We start from the raw sequence: 14,058 nt of genomic DNA on the forward strand, positions 1-14,058 counted from the left end.
TGTGTTGTGCATGGCTGGGATAGGGCAATACATTAAGGGGGGTTCTGCAGTTCCTGTCCTAGCAGCCTCTAATGCTGGGTGCCTGAGTTGTGCATGGCTGGGATAGGGCAATACATTAAGGGGGGTTCTGCAGTTCCTGTCCTAGCAGCCTCTAATGCTGGGTGCCTGAGTTGTGCATGGCTGGGATAGGGCAATACTGTAAGGGGGGTTCTGCAGTTCCTGTCCTAGCAGCCTCTAATGCTGGGTGCCTGTGTTGTGCATGGCTGGGATAAGGCAATACATTAAGGGGGGTTCTGCAGTTCCTGTCCTAGCAGCCTCTAATGCTGGGTGCCTGAGTTGTGCATGGCTGGGATAGGGCAATACATTAAGGGGGGTTCTGCAGTTCCTGTCCTAGCAGCCTCTAATGCTGGGTGCCTGAGTTGTGCATGGCTGGGATAGGGCAATACTGTAAGGGGGGTTCTGCAGTTCCTGTCCTAGCAGCCTCTAATGCTGGGTGCCTGTGTTGTGCATGGCTGGGATAAGGCAATACATTAAGGGGGGTTCTGCAGTTCCTGTCCTAGCAGCCTCTAATGCTGGGTGCCTGTGTTGTGCATGGCTGGGATAGGGCAATACTTTAAGGGGGGTTCTGCAGCTCCTGTCCTAGCAGCCTCTAATGCTGGGTGCCTGTGTTGTGCATGGCTGGGATAAGGCAATACATTAAGGGGGGTTCTGCAGTTCCTGTCCTAGCAGCCTCTAATGCTGGGTGCCTGTGTTGTGCATGGCTGGGATAAGGCAATACATTAAGGGGGGCTCTACAGCTCCTGTCCTAGCAGCCTCTAATGCTGGGTGCCTGTGTTGTGCATGGCTGGGATAAGGCAATACATTAAGGGGGGCTCTGCAGTTCCTGTCCTAGCAGCCTCTAATGCTGAGTGCCTGTGTTGTGCATGGCTGGGATAGGGCAATACATTAAGGGGGGTTCTGCAGTTCCTGTCCTAGCAGCCTCTAATGCTGGGTGCCTGAGTTGTGCATGGCTGGGATAGGGCAATACATTAAGGGGGGTTCTGCAGTTCCTGTCCTAGCAGCCTCTAATGCTGGGTGCCTGAGTTGTGCATGGCTGGGATAGGGCAATACTGTAAGGGGGGTTCTGCAGTTCCTGTCCTAGCAGCCTCTAATGCTGGGTGCCTGTGTTGTGCATGGCTGGGATAAGGCAATACATTAAGGGGGGTTCTGCAGTTCCTGTCCTAGCAGCCTCTAATGCTGGGTGCCTGTGTTGTGCATGGCTGGGATAGGGCAATACATTAAGGGGGGTTCTGCAGCTCCTGTCCTAGCAGCCTCTAATGCTGGGTGCCTGTGTTGTGCATGGCTGGAATAGGGCAATACATTAAGGGGGGTTCTGCAGCTCCTGTCCTAGCAGCCTCTAATGCTGGGTGCCTGTGTTGTGCATGGCTGGGATAGGGCAATACATTAAGGGGGGTTCTGCAGTTCCCATCCTAGCAGACTCTAATGCTGGGTGCCTGTGTTGTGCATGGCTGGGATAGGGCAATACATTAAGGAGGGTTCTGCAGCTCCTGTCCAAGCAGCCTCTAATGCTGGGTGCCTGAGTTGTGCATGGCTGGGATAAGGCAATACATTAAGGGGGGTTCTGCAGTTCCTGTCCTAGCAGCCTCTAATGCTGGGTGCCTGAGTTTTGCATGGCTGGGATAAGGCAATACATTAAGGGGGGCTCTGCAGTTCCTGTCCTAGCAGCCCCTAATGCTGTGTGCCTGTGTTGTGCATGGCTGGGATAGGGCAATACATTAAGGGGGGCTCTGCAGCTCCTGTCCTAGCAGCCTCTAATGCTGGGTGCCTGTGTTGTGCATGGCTGGGATAAGGCAATACATTAAGGGAAGTTCTGCAGTTGCTGTCCTAGCAGCCTCTAATGCTGGATGCCAGTGTTGTGCATGGCTGGGATAAGGCAATACATTAAGGATTCTGCAGTTCCTGTCCTGGCAGCCTCTAATGCTGGGTGCCTGTGTTGTGCATGGCTGGGATAAGGCAATACATTAAGGGGGGTTCTGCAGCTCCTGTCCTAGCAGCCTCTAATGCTGGGTGCCTGTGCTGTGCATGGCTGGGATAAGGCAATACATTAAGGGGGGTTCTGTAGTTCCCATCCTAGCAGCCTCTAATGCTGGGTGCCTGTGCTGTGCATGGCTGGGATAAGGCAATACATTAAGGGGGGTTCTGTAGTTCCCATCCTAGCAGCCTCTAATGCTGGGTGCCCGTGTTGTGCATGGCTGGAATAAGGCAATACATTAAGGGGGGTTCTGTAGTTCCCATTCTAGCAGCCTCTAATGCTGGGTGCCTGTGTTGTGCATGGTTGGGATAAGGCAATACATTAAGGGGGGTTCTGCAGCTCCTGTCCTAGCAGCCTCTAATGCTGGGTGCCTGTGTTGTGCATGGCTGGGATAAGGCAATACATTAAGGGGGGTTCTGCAGTTCCTGTCCTAGCAGTCTCTAATGCTGGGTGCCTGCGTTGTGCATGGCTGGGATTAGGCAATAAATTAAGGGGGGCTCAGCAGTTCCTGTCCTAGCAGCCTCTAATGCTGGGTGCCTGTGTCGTGCATGGCTGGGATAAGGCAATACATTAAGGAGGGTTCTGCAGTTCCTGTCCTAGCAGCCTCTAATGCTGGGTGCCTGTGTTGTGCATGGCTGGGATAAGGCAATACATTAAGGGGGGTTCTGCAGTTCCTGTCCTAGCAGTCTCTAATGCTGGGTGCCTGCGTTGTGCATGGCTGGGATTAGGCAATACATTAAGGGGGGCTCAGCAGTTCCTGTCCTAGCAGCCTCTAATGCTGGGTGCCTGTGTTGTGCATGGCTGGGATAAGGCAATACATTAAGGAGGGTTCTGCAGTTCCTGTCCTAGCAGCCTCTAATGCTGGGTGCCTGTGTTGTGCATGGTTGGGATAAGGCAATACATTAAGGGGGGTCTTGCAGTTCCTGTCCTAGCAGCCTCTAATGCTGGGTGCCTGTGTTGTGCATGGCTGGGATAAGGCAATACATTAAGGAGGGTTCTGCAGTTCCTGTCCTAGCAGCCTCTAATGCTGGGTGCCTGTGTTGTGCATGGCTGGGATAAGGCAATACATTAAGGGGGTTCTGCAGTTCCTGTCCTAGCAGCCTCTAATGCTGGGTGCCTGTGTTGTGCATGGCTGGGATAAGGCAATACATTAAGGGGGTTCTGCAGTTCCTGTCCTCGCAGCCTCTAATGCTGGGTGCCTGTGTTGTGCATGGCTGGGATAGGGCAATACATTAAGGGGGGTTCTGCAGTTCCTGTCCTAGCAGCCTCTAATGCTGGGTGCCTGTGTTGTACATGGCTGGGATAAGGCAATACATTAAGGGGGGTTCTGCAGTTCCTGTCCTAGCAGCCTCTAATGCTGGGTGCCTGAGTTGTGCATGGCTGGGATAGGGCAATACATTAAGGGGGGCTCTGCAGTTCCTGTCCTAGCAGCCTCTAATGCTGGGTGCCTGAGTTGTGCATGGCTGGGATATGGCAATACATTAAGGGGGGTTCTGCAGTTCCTGTCCTAGCAGCCTCTAATGCTGGGTGCCTGTGTTGTGCATGGCTGGGATAAGGCAATACATTAAGGGGGGTCCTGCAGTTGCTGTCCTAGCAGCCTCTAATGCTGGGTGCCTGTGTTGTGCATGGCTGGGATAGGGCAATACATTAAGGGGGGTCCTGCAGTTCCTGTCCTAGCAGCCTCTAATGCTGGGTGCCTGTGTTGTGCATGGCTGGGATAAGGCAATACATTAGGGGGGGTTCTGCCGTTCCCATCCTAGCAGACTTTAATGCTGGGTGCCTGTGTTGTGCATGGCTGGGGTAAGGCAATACATTAGGGGGGGTTCTGCAGTTCCCATCCTAGCAGCCTCTAATGCTGGGTGCCTGTGTTGTGCATGGCTGGGATAAGGCAATACATTAAGGGGGGTCCAGCAGTTCCCATCCTCGCAGACTCTAATGCTGGGTGCCTGTGTTGTGCATGGCTGGGGTAAGGCAATACATTAGGTGGGGTTCTGCAGTTCCCATCCTAGCAGACTCTAATGCTGGGTGCCTGTGTTGTGCATGGCTGGGGTAAGGCAATACATTAGGGGGGGTTCTGCAGTTCCCATCCTAGCAGACTCTAATGCTGGGTGCCTGTGTTGTGCATGGCTGGGGTAAGGCAATACATTAAGGGGGGTTCTGCAGTTCCTGTCCTAGCAGCCTCTAATGCTGGGTGCCTGAGTTGTGTATGGCTGGGATAGGGCAATACATTAAGGGGGGTTCTGCAGTTGCTGTCCTAGCAGCCTCTAATGCTGAGTGCCTGTGTTGTGCATGGCTGGGATAAGGCAATACATTAAGGGGGGTCCTGCAGTTGCTGTCCTAGCAGTCCTAGCAGCCTCTAATACTGGGTGCCTGTGCTGTGCATGGCTGGGATAAGGCAATACATTAAGGGGGGTCCTGCAGTTGCTGTCCTAGCAGCCTCTAATGCTGGGTGCCTGTGTTGTGCATGGCTGGGATAAGGCAATACATTAAGGGGGGTCCTGCAGTTGCTGTCCTAGCAGTCCTAGCAGCCTCTAATACTGGGTGCCTGTGCTGTGCATGGCTGGGATAAGGCAATACATTAAGGGGGGTTCTGCAGTTCCTGTCCTAGCAGCCTCTAATACTGGGTGCCTGTGCTGTGCATGGTTGGGATAAGGCAATACATTAAGGGGGGTCCTGCAGTTGCTGTCCTAGCAGCCTCTAATACTGGGTGCCTGTGCTATGCATGGCTGGGATAAGGCAATACATTAAGGGGGGTCCTGCAGTTGCTGTCCTAGCAGCCTCTAATGCTGGGTGCGTGTGTTGTGCATGGCTGGGATAAGGCAATACATTAAGGGGGGGGTTCTGCAGTTCCTGTCCTAGCAGCCTCTAATGCTGGGTGCCTGTGGTGTGCATGGCTGGGATAAGGCAATACTTTAAGGGGGGCTCTGCAGTTCCTGTCCTAGCAGCCTCTAATGCTGGGTGCCTGTGTTGTGCATGGCTGGGATAAGGCAATACTTTAAGGGGGGCTCTGCAGTTCCCTTCCTAGCAGCCTCTAATGCTGGGTGCCTGTGCTGTGCATGGCTGGGATAAGGCAATACATTAAGGGGGGTCCTGCAGTTGCTGTCCTAGCAGCCTCTAATGCTGGGTGCCTGTGTTGTGCATGGCTGGGATAAGGCAATACATTAGGGGGGGCTCTGCAGTTCCCATCCTAGCAGCCTCTAATGCTGGATGCCTGTGTTGTGCATAGCTGGGTTAAGGCAATACTTTAAGGGGGGCTCTGCAGTTCCCATCCTAGCAGCCTCTAATGCTGGGTGCCTGTGTTGTGCATGGCTGGGATAAGGCAATACTTTAAGGGGGGTCCTGCAGTTGCTGTCCTAGCAGCCTCTAATACTGGGTGCCTGTGCTGTGCATGGCTGGGGTAAGGCAATACAATAAGGGGGGTCCTACAGTTGCTGTCCTAGCAGCCTCTAATGCTGGGTGCCTGTGTTGTGCATGGCTGGGATAGGGCAATACATTAAGGGGGGTTCTGCAGCTCCTGTCCTAGCAGCCTCTAATACTGGGTGCCTGTGCTGTGCATGGCTGGGATAAGGCAATACATTAAGGGGGGTCCTGCAGTTGCTGTCCTAGCAGCCTCTAATGCTGGGTGCCTGTGTTGTGCATGGCTGGGATAAGGCAATACATTAAGGGGAATTCTGCAGTTCCTGTCCTAGCAGCCTCTAATGCTGGGTGCCAGTGTTGTGCATGGCTGGGATAAGGCAATACATTAAGGGGGATTCTGCAGTTCCTGTCCTAGCAGCCTCTAATGCTGGGTGCCAGTGTTGTGCATGGCTGGGATAAGGCAATACATTAAGGGGGATTCTGCAGCTCCTGTCCTAGCAGCCTCTACTGCTGGGTGCTTGTGTCGTGCATGGCTGGGATAAGGCAATACATTAAGGGGGGCTCTGCAGCTCCTGTCCTAGCAGCCTCAAATGCTGGGTGCCTGTGTTGTGCATGGCTGGGATAAGGCAATACATTAGGGGGGGGGGGGGTTTCTGCAGCTCCTGTCCTAGCAGACTCTAATGCTGGATGCCTGTGTTGTGCATGGCTGGGATAAGGCAATACATTAAGAGGGGGCTCTGCAGTTCCTGTCCTAGCAGCCTCTAATGCTGTGCCTGTGTTGTGCATGGCTGGGATAAGGCAATACATTCAGGGGGGTTCTGCAGTTCCTGTCCTAGCAGCCTCTAATTCTGGGTGCCTGTGTTGTGCATGGCTGGGATAAGGCAATACATTAAGGGGGGTTCTGCAGTTCCTGTCCTAGCAGCCTCTAATTCTGGGTGCCTGTGTTGTGCATGGCTGGGATAAGGCAATACATTCAGGGGGGTTCTGCAGTTCCTGTCCTAGCAGCCTCTAATGCCGGGTGCCTGTGTTGTGCATGGCTGGGATAAGGCAATACATTAAGGGGTGTTCAGTCAGTGGACATCTGAGGCTGAGCAGCTTACACCTGCATATGAGTGATGATTCCCACATTGTAAACTATCTCGGCTCTGTTGTTGGATATTTCTTGCAGAAATGTTCCAGTTTTGTGCTCGAGTGTTTACAGAACATAACAGACCATGAATCACGTCCAAATCAGCTGCAGTTTTCCCTTTGTTCATTTCTCTGCCAGACTTTTTTTTTAACCTTTTGATATTTTTCTTAGTGACAGTTTTAGAAGATTCTAATTCTAGGAACACAAGTCTCATTTTTTGGGTTGATTCAGTCGCTCTGATATGATCTGTTGGGCATCTGTTGGTGTGTGTTTTATGGCGCTGCCGATGAGGGGGGCGCAGGGTGAGCTGAATGACGACTCCCCCTGCTGCCGTGTTAAAGAGAAACCGTGACCACGAATTGAACTTTATCCCAATCAGTAGCTGATACCCCCTTTTACATGAGAACTCTTTTTCCATTTCACAAACGGATCATCAGGGGGCGCTGTATGGCTGATATTGTGGTGAGACCCCCCCTCAGGAAACTGTGAGGACCATGGTCCTTGAAGTTTCCTGTCTGTGAACCCTGATTTCATTGTGGGAAATAGCTGTTTACAGCTGTTTACAACTGCCAAAAAAGCAAGCAGCTTCTCCTTCCACTGACATCACCTGACAGCAGTAAAAATGTCAGCATGTGATAAATGTCGAAATGTAAATCAGGGAGAGGAAAGATTTTACAATGAGCAAACACTGACTAAATCATTTATACATAATTATTGTAAAAATTAAGAACTTTTTTTATCACATTATTTTCACTGGAGTTCCTCTTTAAATATTATTCCCCCTCTAAGTTGTTCTCAACTCAGAGGAAGATGTATTTCCGGGTCCGGTGATCGTTGGAGCCCTGAATTTACATTACACGCCCTGCACTGTGTAACGTTACTGCTATGGCGGCGTCTAATTTCGGTGCTCAGCGCTGTGACTGATTTCCTTTTGATTGATTTCATTGAATTGGAAGTATAATCAGATATGTTGGAGAATCTACATGTGAGTGAGTGAGGAAGGAGCAGCAGGAGATCGATGGCTACAGAGTGTGGCACTGAATCTAGACGTACAACCCTTATGGTTCAAGTCATGCGTGAAAGATTTATTCAATGTGTCAAGGTTGAGTTTGCAGTGTTTTGTAGGAATCAATTGCCATAGGATCCAGTTCAAACTCTTAACCCCGACCTACAAAGCTCTCCACAATCTCTCTCCCATCTCCTCACTAGTTTCCAGATACCAACCCAACCGCAATCTCAGATCTGCACACGAGCTTCTTCTATCCTCTTCTACAATTACCTCCTCACATTCACGTGTACAAGACTTCTCACGTGCCTCACCCCTCCTCTGGAATGCCCTTCCACAACACATCCGCCACTCTCCCACCTTTGAAATCTTTAAACGCTCCCTCAAAACCCACCTTTTCCGACAAGCATATTCTCTAGCTTAGGCCATGCACCCACTGAATAACCTAATTACGCACTGCCTGTACATATACTGTATACTTCCCCCACCTCTTGTTTCCACCCCATTCCTTTAGATTGTAAGCTCGCAAGGGCAGGGCTCTCACCCTTTTGTGTCATGGACTGTTATTAATGTAATTGCTTGCACTCTGTTAGACATTTATACATTTTAGTCATCATGTTAAATCAAATTGTAATCAGCAGTGCTGTATCTTGTATCAGTGTTCATATTTCATGTATATCATTGTCTGTATCATTATGTATCCCTTGTTTGTTTTCTTACATTGTACAGCGCCACGGAATATGTTGGCGCTTTCTAAATAAATAATAATAATAAATAATAATAATACAACAGATTTCCGATTGGGCAAGGCTTTGGGAATCAATTTAGTATATCAGGAAGTCGTCAGTGGCTGGGCTTCTAACCAGGAATCTGCTGCTTTGAGGGCAGCACAGTGCCGTAGTGGTTAGTGCTCTTGCCTTGCAGCGCTGGGTCCCCTGTTCAAATCCCAGCCAGGTCAAAATCTGCAAGGAGTTTGCATGTTCTCCTGTGTCTGTGTGGGCTTCCTCCAGGCACTCCAGTTTCCTTACACATCCCCCCAAAACATACAGATACATTATTTTTTTCCTCTAAAAATTGGCCCTAGACTACGATACATACACTACATGATACATACACAGACGTGAGACTATGGTAGGGATTAGATTGTGAGCTCCTCTGAGGGACAGTTAGTGACAAGACAATATATACTCTATACAGCTCTGTGTAAGATGTCGGCACCGGCACTATATAGATACTAAATAATAATAATATTAATACACAGTTGCTTCCTGAGATCTGTCAAGATAATTATGCCATTGGTAGAGCACAAGTGGCAAATACAGGTTCTTACATAATAGTTCCTGTTTTTATGCAAAGGGAGCCCTTAGCTAAAAAAAACAGCAGGCTGTAGATGGTTAATTTTTGAATGTTCACAATAAGGTAATGTAGTTACACCATCCCTACCCCCAGCACCTCCTGTAAGTTACATGAATTCTGCTTCTTGCAAAATCAGACAATTTTGTTTTAAGTTTGCACTGTGCATGAAAGTGACCAGACCTGAATCTGCAGCTTAAACCCAGCTTTGTATTGGCATAAGATGTCCCCAAGGCATTTTGCCAGAATATAGTAGGACCAAGTAGATAAGAGGTTTACTTTGATGAGAGTTAGTTGGCTTAAAGAGGAACTCCAGTGAAAATAATGTAATAAAAAAAAGTGCTTCATTTTTACAATAATTATGTATACATGATTTAGTCAGTGTTTACCCATTGTAAAATCTTTTAAATCCCTAATTTACACTCTGACATTTATCACAGGGCGACATTTTTACTGTTGGCAGGTGATGTAGCTGCTGCATGCTTTTTTGGCAGTTGGAAACAGCTGTAAACAGCTATTTCCCACAATGCAACAAGGTTCACAGACAGGAAACTGCCAGGAGTACCACGGTCCTCAGAGTTTCTTGTGAGAGGGGTTTCACCACAATATCAGTCATATAGCGCCCCCTGATGGTCAGTTTGTGAAAAGGAATAGATTTCTCATGTAAAAGGGGGTATCGGCCACTGATTGGGATAAAGTTCAATTCTTGGTCAGAGTTTCTCTTTAAGCTTCGTACACACCTGCAACTATTCCGCCAAACTATTGTCCAAACTTGGGGCTTGATTCACTATACTGTGCTAACACATAGCATGGTCGTGCTATGCGTTTAGCACACAATGTGACCCGCGCACATATTTACGCTTATAGGTCTGCGCTCGCATGCTAACAAAGGACTTTGCGTATTAAAGAGGCAGTTAACACGCAAAGACCTTTGTTAACAAGCGAGCGCAAACCTTTACGCGCATAAACATGTACGCGTATCACATTGCGCACTGAACGCATAGCGCGACCGTGCTATGTGTTAGCACGGTATAGTGAATTAAGCCCATGGTCTGTTGGATGATAGTTGGGCATGTGTACGTGTGGCAAATGACTTGAAGAGTGATTGATAACAGGCGGTTTGCCCGATCCAACTGACAGATCAACTCACATGACTGTTGGGCTGATATTGTGCAGTTGGCCATGGTTGAAGCAAGTGAAGTGTGGTCCGGAAATGCAGACACCAAACCAGCAAACTTTGATTCCTGTGATACATTTAATGACTAACTGTAAATTCTTATGGTACGGTTCTGATCCAGTTCTGTGTAATGCCTGAAGAAGAAACGTAACATTTGGAAAGCCACCATGTGCAGTTAGTCATTAAAGGTATCAACGGAATCAACGTTTGTTGGTTTAAAGAGAACCCGAGGTGGGTTTGAAGAATATTATCTGCATACAGAGGCTGGGTCTGCCTATACAGCCCAGCCTCTGTTGCTATCCCAAACCCCCCTAAAGTCCCCCTGCACTCTGCAATCCCTCATAAATCACAGCCACGCTGCTGACAAACAGCTTGTCAGAGCTGGCTGTGTTTATCTCTATAGTGTCAGTCTGCTGCTCTCCCCGCCTCCTGCAGAACTCCAGTCCCCGCCTGCATCCCTTCCCTCCCTGCTGATTGGAGGGAAGGGACGGGGGCAGGGCCCGGAGCTATGCAGGAGGCGGAGGAGCAGCTGAGACTGACAGACTGACACTACAGATGTAAACACAGCCTCACAGAACTGCTGTGATTTATGAGGGATTGCAGAGTGCCGGGGGACCTTAGGGGGGTTTGGGATAGCAACAGAGGCTGGGCTGTATAGGCAGATCCAGCCTCTTTAAACACACCTCGGGTTCTCTTTAATGTTCGTATTTTGGCCATGTGTGTACAAGCCATTTGAATGACTTGTACTTGCTTTGAATGTAGCCATATTGTGCAGTCTGTGGTTCCACTTGTGTGCGTAGTACGTAGATGAGTTGCTCATTTAGTTGGTTTGGCCATGTGGAAATGCATGTCGTCTCAACTGGTTGTCGGGTGGTTGGTCATGTTGTCGGGTGAGTGGTGTACGAGCCGAGCCGCCCTTTACACAATGACTGCAGTAAATATGACTAAGAATCCCTGCTGGTAAACAATTCCAATCAATAAAAAAAGATAAAACAGGTAGGATGACGCCAAACCTTCTTTAACTAGGAATTTTTTTTTTTATTTCAAGATACATTTTTAAACATGTCAGTGGATTTTTTATTTAAGTTGACCAGGCTTTTTTTTTATATACCTACAGTATGATATACTATCCTTACATTTAAGATCATTAGATAAGTCTTCCTGAAGAAAGATCTGCAATCATCCAGACCAGTGACTCCAACCAGAAGTACAATGTGTATTGAACGTGGAACATCAATCATGGCTACCTGATTTATGAAAACATCTAACCTTCATCTTCAATCAGCCTTCCAGGACCACCAGCCCTTAGTTCTCCCATGAAAATGCAAGACGAAGGGCATTATTAGATTTATTATTGTCTCATCTTCTGCGTTATGTCCTCTCATAATAAAACTGATTTGTTTTTTCAATAGGAGGGATAAATCAACAGAGTGATGGCTCGGTGACCAACTATATAGCCTAGATCGTAAAACATATTTGGGAATAAGTGGAAGTATATAGAAAAGAGGTTGTAAGACCTGAGGGCACAGAGGATCTATCAGAGGTCAACTTAAGGAAATGGAAAGACCACAATTTCCTCTCCAAGCTGCACGCCAGAGAATAACAACACCGTAAATAATTATGCAAGACACTGACTGTGAGCAACCAATCCAAAGTGTGTCTGAGAGAGAAAGAGAGATACGGAAACATGGTGAGAAAGAATAACACTGATTAAGAGAGATATGGACAAGGCACAACATGTACAGCATAGCGCACTTATCTCCTGCCGGAGCTGCAGCCACTAGGACGCACTCTATAGGCAGTAGCAGTGTTAGGGAGTCTAGCCCAAGGACTGCTTACTGACTAGGTGCTGGCTTACTGAACAGGAAGTGCCGAGATTCTAGTCTCCTGTGCCAGAGGCAGAGCCCCTAATCAGATAAGACATGATGATATAGAATAACATAGGGCCTTATTAAGGAAGGCAAGGGCCAAAAGACAAAGAGCCTAATCGATCCTGTGAGCTTAGGTAAATTTATTAACATAACCTTTAGTTAGATTTGTATTAACACATATGTGCAGTCAGGGTGATTGCCTCTTGTCCTTGTCATACTGTACAATAGTACTAGTTGATGAAAGACCTACTATATATATAAGCGGCTGTTAAATTGACCACTTCTGTACCACAATTTTTTTCCCCTTCAAAAGCTGTTCCCATTCATTCGGTAATAACTTTATCACTACTTACACACTGAAATGATCCATATATTATTTTTTTCGGGACAAGCTAGGCTTTCTTTGGGCAGTATTTTTTTTTTGCTAAGGATTATATTATTTAATATGCATTTTACAGGGAAGAAAAAGAAAAACATGAAAAAAAAATCACAATTACTCAGCTTTCAGCTATTGTAATTTAAAAATAAAATGTGCCATTGTAGATAAAACAGACACATTTTAGTTGCCCATTTTTCGTGGTTATTACAACCTTTAAATTGTGTCCCTAGTACAAATTATGGTGATAATATTTTATTTTGGGGTAAGGGTGGAAGGAGTTAAAAAATAATAAAATTGTATCTAATTTTTCTATGGTAAAGTGTATAATGGTGTATTTGGATGTAGTTTTACTTTTTGGCCACAAGATGGTGCTATACTAACTCCGTGTTCTAAAAATAGAAAACAGAACCAAGTGATTACATGTGTTTACAGGTGATTATATACAGCGATGTAGATAAGTGTGGCAGAAGTACAGAAGTGGTTAAATTGCAGTTGCATATACACACCAACAACGACAACATTTAACCAGTTCGGCCTATCTGGACGAGCTTCCTCGTCCAGATAGGCACTGCTGCTGCCGCCGGCTGGTGCGCGCGATCGGGCGCCCCCCACCCCCGCGCGCTCCCACTGCCCGCCGCTAGCCCCTGATCACTGAATGGGAATATAATTCTCATTCACCGATCTAACTTCCCCGCAGAAATACCGACGCTTTCTCTCCAGAGAGAGCGGTATTTCTGCCCGCAGGAAACTTCTCCCCAGCATTTTAGTTCCTGGATGCGAGATCGTTCGCATCCAGGACTTTTTTCACTGTGGCCATCTTGTGGCAAAATAGTAAACTGCACCCACATACATTTTTAATAAAAAAAAATATTATTTTACATTTAAAATTAGCAGTTTCCCTCCCACACCAAAAATGACCCACATACACTTTTTTTTATTAAAAAAAAAATAAAAAAAAAATACAATGAAAAAAAAACAAAAACAACATAAATATTTACCCAAGGGTCTGAACTTTTTAAATATGCATGTCAAGAGAATATGTTATTATATTATTTAAAATTATAAGCTTATAAATAGTGATGGACGCAAATTGAAAAAATGCACCTTTATTTCTAAATGAAATATCGGCACCATAAATTGTGATAGGGACATTGTTTAAATGGTGTAAAACCCGGGACAGATGGGCAAATAAAATACATGAGTTTTAATTACGGTAGCGTATATTAATTTCAAACTATAATGGCCAAAAACTGAGAAATAATGAATTTTGTTTCATTTCTTTCTTAATCTTCCTGTTAAAATAGATTTAGAAAAAAATAATTCTTAGCAAAATGTACTACCCAAAGAAAGCCTAATTAGTGGCGGAAAAAACAGGATATAGATCAATTCATTGTGATAAGTAGCAATAAAGTTATAGGCGAATGAATGGGAGGTGAACGTTGCTCGGATGCATGAGATTTTCGGACTGCGGTGCTGAACCGGTTAAAAATAAAACTGAGTAGCTCATCCATCTGACAGGACAGGGACAGGAGATCACTTGCAAGGAAATACTGAGGTCTGCACAGTGGATTTGAAAAGGAAAACGTGTTTATTTACACGTTTATATATGTACACACATACACACAACAATATGTATGCAATTGTGTAATCAGGAACACACGGTACACCGCAGATTCCACCCTGACTAACTAACTAATCTAATATATACATCCGTAAATATACAAGAGCACGGCTAACACAATATACACACTGGC

At 46.8% G+C, this 14,058-nt stretch overlaps 1 protein-coding gene and 1 long non-coding RNA gene across 6 annotated transcripts in view; one reads left to right on the plus strand and one right to left on the minus strand.

Annotated features, from left to right (window-relative positions):
• The window catches only part of LOC137504536 (uncharacterized), a 63,127-nt gene extending 51,698 nt beyond the window's left edge, over nucleotides 1–11,429 (plus strand). For both annotated transcript variants that reach the window (XR_011019500.1, XR_011019501.1), the window contains exon 3: nucleotides 11,172–11,429. This is a non-coding gene — a long non-coding RNA (uncharacterized lncRNA). The remainder of the gene's footprint in view (nucleotides 1–11,171) is intronic.
• The window catches only part of FSHR (follicle stimulating hormone receptor), a 294,915-nt gene that overhangs the window by 220,177 nt on the left and 60,680 nt on the right, over nucleotides 1–14,058 (minus strand). The window lies entirely within an intron of this gene.

This window comes from Hyperolius riggenbachi, chromosome 4, assembly GCF_040937935.1.
Source record: "Hyperolius riggenbachi isolate aHypRig1 chromosome 4, aHypRig1.pri, whole genome shotgun sequence".
Classification (NCBI taxonomy): domain Eukaryota; kingdom Metazoa; phylum Chordata; class Amphibia; order Anura; family Hyperoliidae; genus Hyperolius; species Hyperolius riggenbachi.